General features: G+C 35.9%; 1 non-coding gene across 1 annotated transcript; it reads right to left on the reverse strand.

Moving 5' to 3' along the window:
- Window positions 1–6919: 6919 nt before the first annotated feature.
- On the reverse strand, window positions 6920–7026 carry LOC131170747 (small nucleolar RNA R71). The gene has a single exon (XR_009141515.1). It is a non-coding gene; the product is annotated as a small nucleolar RNA R71 (small nucleolar RNA).
- Between the last annotated feature and the right edge of the window lie 670 nt (window positions 7027–7696).

Here is a 7696-nt window from a genome sequence, read left to right on the forward strand (position 1 = left end):
ATGAATGAAATTATGAAATATTTTGAGATGACAAACTTTGATTGAATTGTGGAATTGATTTGAATTATGTTGAACTGAGTTATTTTGGTGGTTGGGAGTTGTGAAAACAATTATTGGAAGTGTTTTTATAAATATTTGAAGAATTGTTTTCTTAAATACAGACAGCACTCTGCCGAAATTTTTCCAAAAATTCCATAAAAATAAAATGGATAAAAATTTTTACTAGTTTTGAAATTTCAATTAATTTTTTATTAATTCCTACCAAAATGCTCACCACTTCCAAAATGTAAGAAAATGGTTTTAAAATCCTTTGTAGTGTACTTAATGAGTTATCAGAAGGTGAAGTTCAGTAGTTCATTAGGTATTCTATGAGATTATGTTATGCCTTACAGAGGGGTAAGGTGTGACATGTTTTAGTGGTATCAGAGCATGGTTTTGCAATAAATTTTGACTATGTATATGAATATTTCTTTGATAAGTATAACTGCTCAAGTGTCTTTAATTGATACATATGACATATTTACATCATGAATATGCCCTAACGGAGGTTAACCCCCTTGTGTTTGATCTTAGGAAGTAGGAAATTTCTGAAAATGGAATGGAAGAGGGAGATCATTCCGTGGAGCAATCTGTCAAGGCTGAGGTCCAAGGAGAAGCCCCAGTACTTCAGAATGTGAGTGGATCAGCCACTCCTACTCCAGCACCGTAGTTTTCTGCTGAGTTTGCACAGCAGATGGCTGAATTTTTTCAACAAATGATGGGAAATGTGCCACCCCAAGTTCAGATGCAAGCACCTGCAGCACAACCACAGTCCTCAGCTCGACAATATGAAAAACTAATGAAATTTGGGGCTACCGAGTTTAAGGACGCTGTGGATCCACTGGAGGCTGAACAGTGGCTAGAACAGATGGAAAGGGTATTCAGAAAAGAGTAGTGTACCAAAGAATTAAAATTTGAATATTCAGTATCTCTTCTACAAAGGGATGCATATGAATGGTGGAAGACCATCCCCCACAGCCTGGTTGAGCCACCTATACTGACATGGAGAGACTTCCTGAGGGAATTCAGGCAGAAATGGGTTCCTGATGCTTATGTAGTTTTGAAATTGCAAGAATTCTTGAGCCTGAAGCAAGGGGGCAGAATAATAGCAGAGAATGAATGGGAACTTTAAAGGCTAAGTCACTATGCTAGAAGCTTAGTCTCCACCCCTAGAGACAGATATAAGAGGTTTGAGGCTAGGTTGGGGCCTAGCTTAAGAATGCAAGTTGTGGGATCCAAACACCAGAATTTTTCTGAGCTGATTTCACAAGCCTTGGAACTGGAAAGGATAGAATGAGAAGGGGCGATGAAGAAGGTGATAAGTGCATAATTTATTAATTTTACTCTCATCACATTTAGTATTTTTAATGTGTTTTTATGTTTAATTCAGTTGGTTAAGTATAGTTATCTATTAGGCATATGTTTAAAGAGTTGTTGAAATAATTGTTTTAAATAGAGAAATTTGACTCTTGTTGTATTTTTTAGGGTTTTGGTTAAGTTCTGGAGCAATATAGTGTGGAAGGAAGCTTGGAAAGGTCGAAGGATTGAGAAGCATGGCTGATATGAAGTACACGGCCCGTGTAACTTGACCCATGTACATCTTGGATGTAACATCCTCACTTTAGCTAGTCTGTACAGTCTACTGTTATGGTGACCAATGTCGGTTCGGGCAGCTAGAATATTTGAAATTATAAATAGACTAGAGTGAGGAGTTATAAAGAAACTAAATAATGCTCAAAAAAATCAAGGAAAAATTTTAGAAACCAAATACACTAAGGTTAAACGAGCCGAAACCCCAGAGATGAGTAACCTGAAGGGGAAGTGACGGTGAAGGCCGTTAACAACCCTAGACCAGGGGAAAAAATTATAAAATAATTTTTGGGACTCCAAAGAAGGGTCATTGAGATTCTTATGGCATCAGAATGCTAAGAAAATGCTTAGAAAAATTTTTCTATCGGTACCCACAATTTTGGCTCGTTAAGCCAAACAGAGGGCATTTTGGTCATTTCGTCTTCAGAGATGATTTTTGGCCAACTTGTCCAGTTAAATAAATAATTTATATAACATAAAATATGAATAAATGTTGTTAAAAATTTAATTGAAATTAAATAGACAAGAAAAGGAGAGAAAATGAAAGAAAATAGAATTATGACATCATAATGATGTCATTAAAATTCTCCCAACCAATCCAATTTTGACACATGGCATAAGTTTACTTAAAAGAGACTTAATGGGCTGAAAAATGAAAAAAAAAAAATTAGAACTCTCTCCATATCTTCTTCTTGCTGTCACCCACTCCCTCCATGGCCACCATGAGCAAGCTTTTGAAAGCTTGATTTCTCTAGCTTTTACCCAACTAAACCCTATATTCCCAACACAAAAAAGTGTTCTTACATCTTGGAGAGTCTTTTCGGAGAAAAAATAAAGGGAAAAGAAGAACCCTAGCAAGTGGGAAATCTCACTCCATTAGAGGTTTGTGACCTAACCTTGGTTTTCACTTTAAATTCATGTTTAAGGACAATGAATGAGTGCAAATTACAAAGAAATTTATGAAATACCATTTGTATGCCATCCCATAATTTTAGCAGCCTTCGTTAGGGTAAGATTTTGATGATTTTTAGGGAGTTAAAATGGTAGTATGGCTGCCCTCAATATGCATCTCTTGAGTGGAGTGATGAAATGCAAATGATAATGCATGGTTGATGATGTTTGATTTAGGATTAGGGTGAAAATGAGACTTTGATCATGTGATGATGGAAGTAGGTTTTAATAGTCAATTAGTGACCATTTGGTTTTTTTTGAATAAAAAATGAAGTGAATTGTGTAGTGGGGTTTGAGTTTGGTGTGGCTACCCTTGGTGACCTGCAAGACTGGGCATGAGTCCAGCAAGTTTGGGTAGCAATAACTGGAATTGTAGAGGTTCAATTGGTACAAGGCCAATTGGACATGAAACTAGACACATAATTTCACAACTTTGGTGAAGAAACTATGCCCAGAAAACTAAACCAAGTTGACCAAAAGATTGCCCTAATCCGGGTGACCTGCATTCTGCCTGGGCAAAATAATCAAATAAATAGTGTTTAGTCATTTTGCCATACCTTAGCGTAGAAAGGTCCAATTGACCTGAAATTTTACCAGCAATAAGCTGAGATATAGACCTACAACTTTCATGAAGAAATCTAACCCAAATTATGATCATAACATATTCAAAAAGTGACCTGAAGTTACTGCTCCTAATACTGTAGATTTGGTCAGTCCAGAAATTCTAGAAAAATCATAATCCGGCCAATTGTGGTTTTTAGGCCGTAACTTGAGCTACAAAACTCCAAATGGAGTGATTCAAAAAAGGAAATGCAACTAGATAAAATAAGGAACAACTTTCATGTTGATCATTTTGCCAAATTCCCACTGCAAAAATGACTAATGGAATAGTAAACTCAAAGCTTGAAAACTGAAAATTCTGTCCAATTAACCTTAACCTTAGAAATGGTATTGGCAACTAATACCAACAATTTTGGAATGCAAAATGTGGTATGTTGGGAGTATTAAAACCAATGTACCTATTGTCTATGCAAAAGTCAACATTTTGTTGACTAATGAATTGAATAATAACACTAAAACTTGAATTTCAAAAATTATGAAATTTAAAAGTGTAATATGCCCTAGTATACTTAGCAAGATTGGTTTGGATAGGTTGGCATGCCAATAGGGTTCTGTTAGCAGTACTGCATAAGGCTTCATGCCATTATGTGTTTCATGGCTTCCCATGCCATTCTGTGACATAATAGCCTTTGGCTATGTTATTTGAGTTGTTACACTCGGGTTTTATCTCTGATAATTATTATAGCTTATTAGCTGTTCCATTGCACAGCGGGAGACACAATGTGACCGATGGTGTGATGGTCCGAGGTACTTAGTACCTAGTGCCAGTTTACCTATTTATCCAGTCCAGTCAACTAGTATGGGTTACTCGGGCAATGATAGTAAACCTTACCAAATTTTAATCGGATAATACTGCAATAAATATCAGAAATTAAGTCTACCAAAAAATGTAAACATACATTCTGCATACTTATTTTTATTTTTATTTTATTTTATTTTATATTATCACCACTAAGCAGAATTGCTTAGCATGTCGCTTTTGCCATGCACAGGTACTGGAGACCTAGCTGGGGAGCCCAGTAGACATCAAACCGGGTGAACTTTCAGACCTGCATCTGGAGTCCAGAGTCACCTCACATCTGCAGTGCATAAGGTAGGACATTAGGACTTTGGGTAGCATTTTGTATTTTGCATTTTGTATTAGTTTGGATTGTAACTATAAACTCTTGAAATTATGTAATAATGTAAAGATATGAAATTTTATGTTATTGAAATTTTCTGTATATTATGTTAAAAAAATGAAATGTTGAGAAATATTTATGAAAGTGCTTCCAGTGATGATGTGAACAGAAAAGAAAAATTTCTGAAAATAGTATTAAGATTTTGATATTGAGTTGAGATATGTGTGTATAATGGAGTCTGGATTTGGACATTATATTGGAAGTGTTTTTAAACAGGTTCAGAAGAACTGTTTTTCCAATTTATAGCCAGCACTCTGCTAGATTTTCTATAAAAATTTTGGAAAAATTCAGATTTATCAAAAATTTTGGAAAAATTTAGATTTATAAAAAATTGTAAATAAATGAATTAAAAGGGATAAATTATAATTGAAACATGAATTGGTGCTTTGGCACACTGAGTGGCATATCTTGCTCGGCTACACTGTAGATGGGTAAGGGGTGTCACATTGGAGACCCATATAACTTTCTGCTAGAAGAAATCCAGAGAATCGAAGAAGAAACAAAGTACACGGGCCGTGTAACTTGACCCGTGTAAATCCTGGAGACCGGTGTAACTTTCTGTGCCCATGCGAAACATGCCCATTCAGCTTCAGTAGGTTACACGGCCCTGGCTATGTAGTGATACACGGGCCGTGTATCCGTCGACAGTCAGATTCCTGAATTCGCTCCAATTGCAGTTTTTGACAGAGACTCTAAAAGCCTAACCCTAGACCATTTATTATGAACAGAAGAGATAACAACCGTCTTAAGGGATTCAGACGCTTCCAAAAAAATCATTCAGTAGCCTCTCCATTCATCTTTTAGAATTCTTCTTTATTTTTCTGTAAGCTATGAGTGGCTAAGTTTTTAATTCAGTTCAAGGGATTAAAGTTCTTTTGCTTGATTTGTGAAACCAGGTTCTTAATTTAATTTATGTCTTTTTGAATATATATTGTTTTCTTATTTATTTGTCTTTGATATATTGAATGATTTCTAAAAAGGCCTATTAGTTGATTGTTTGATGAGATCAATTGCTAGTTCATCTTCATAATCTGTAATTGTTGTGTAAGATTGAACATGAGTAGCAATTAGGTTTTATTGATTATGATCCCAGTTTTCGATAACAACCTAAGAAAACAATAGGGTGAAATTAAATGATTTATGCTTCATAAATTGTTGTTCAATTTAACTGCTTCCTATTCTTCAAGCATTTATTAATTTGATGAGGATTGCTTAATACCAATTCAGTTAATAATTAGAGTCAACAAGAGTGCTAGGCTTGAAATTAATGAGTATAAGGAAGTCAGGGTTTTTCCTCGCTGTTTAGTAAATCTACGTTAAGTATTCAATAAGAGATAATTGTATTTCTTTTGTCTATGATCAAATCAATGCATTGGAATGAGAATTACCTTGGACTGAAGTTTGTTTAAATTGAGATTTTCATATTTAGTTCTTGAATTTATGCTTTCTTCTGATTTCGTGTTACAAACCCCCTCCCACCCCCCCTCCTCCCCCCCCCCCCACCCCAATCTTTGCCAATTCCGTTTTCCATTTCACAAGTGCACGAAATTTAATAATTTTGTCTCTAGGGTTCGACCTGGATTTACCACTTACTACAGAAAAATATTTCATAATTGGTAATTTCAGTTAATTTAATTTCTGGTGGATTCAACACCCATCAAGAATTTTGGCATTATTGCTGGGGACTGAAATTTATTGGAATTCATGTTTTTGGTGTTAGGATATTTTGCTATTAATTTTGTTTGTGAAGTGTTGCTATTTTCAGGTTTTCAAAAAAAAAATTTTAATTACGGTGTTACTGTTCATTGTTATTGTTCATTAAAAAATTTGGTTGAATTTGGAGGGCGGCCCATACCTTTTTTGAAGGAAACGACGCTCTAATCAAGACCAATCAATCCATAGGATTCTTTGGCCCCACCCTCTTGAGGCCAAATTCCATTGTTTTCTAGGGTTTTGAGGCATTTTTCTATTTTTACTTTGATTTCTTTTTGTTTATGACAAGAACTTCTCAATCTAGTGAGTCGATCTTTGATCCAGAAGTAGAAAAAATAGTTAAACAATTGAGAAAATTGGCTGAGCAAGCTAGGCAGATTCCAAGTATATCTAAAGGACTCTAATCTTTAAAGGAGCTAAGTTCGGATTCGGATTCAGAGTCAAATTCCAAAAATGAAAACATGGCTGCTAGAACCTTGAAAGAGTTGGCTGCTCCTAATCTAAACCAACAGCCTTTGTGTATTCAATACCTTGCTTTAAATATTGCTTTTGAGTTGAAATCTGGACTAATCCATTTGTTGCCTAAGTTTCATGGTCTTGTAGGTGAGGATCCACATAAGCATCTAAAGGAATTTCATGTTGTGTGTTCCAGCATGAAACCTCAAGGAGTTTCAGAGGATCAGATCAAGCTTCGGGCTTTCCCTTTCTCACTGGGGGGCACAGCTAAGGATTGGTTGTATTACCTTCCTTATGGATCTGTTAACTCATGGAATGGGATGAAACAGATATTTCTGGAGAAGAATTTTCCTACTTCCCGTGCTGCCAATATAAGAAAAGAAATTTGTGGCATCCGGCAGTACAATGGAGAGAGCTTGTATGAGTATTGGGAGAGATTTAAGAATCTGTGTGCAAGCTGTCCCCATCATTAAATAAGTGAGCAACTATTAATTCAATATTTCTATGAGGAACTTCTACCAATGGACCACAGTATGATAGATGCTGCTAGTGGAGGAGTTTTGGTTGACAAGACACTAGAATAGTTAAAGAGGCTGATTGCTAACATGGCAGCAAATTCTCAACAGTTTGGAATGAGAATGGATCACGCACCTATGAATGTTAATGAGGTAAGTACATCTAACCTTAAGAAACAAATTTCTTATTTAACTTCTTTGGTGAGGCAGTTGGCTGTAGGGAACATGTAACCTCTTAAGGCATGTGGAATTTGTTCAGGTTCGGGTCATGCTACTGATATGTGTCCTGCGTTACAAGAGGATGAATCAATGCAACATGTTAATGCAGTAGGACATTATGGACAGCCACAATGTAGGTATGATCCCTATTCGAATACTTATAATCCAGGATGGCGAGATCATCCCAATTTGAGTTATGGAAATCAACCGGTGCAAAATCGATACCAATAGCAAAGACCACAAGTGAATTAACCATCTCCACATCCGCCTCCCTCAAATCAAGGTATGTCACTTGATAAAATTGTTAAGGCTTTGGCTAACAATACACAAAAGTTTCAATAGGAGACCAGAAATAGCATTGAAAACATAGAGAGGAAGATTGGTCAGTTAGCCTCATCTATGAGTAAGCTG

The sequence above is a fragment of the Hevea brasiliensis genome, chromosome 11 (genome assembly GCF_030052815.1).
Source record: "Hevea brasiliensis isolate MT/VB/25A 57/8 chromosome 11, ASM3005281v1, whole genome shotgun sequence".
Classification (NCBI taxonomy): Eukaryota; Viridiplantae; Streptophyta; class Magnoliopsida; order Malpighiales; family Euphorbiaceae; genus Hevea; species Hevea brasiliensis.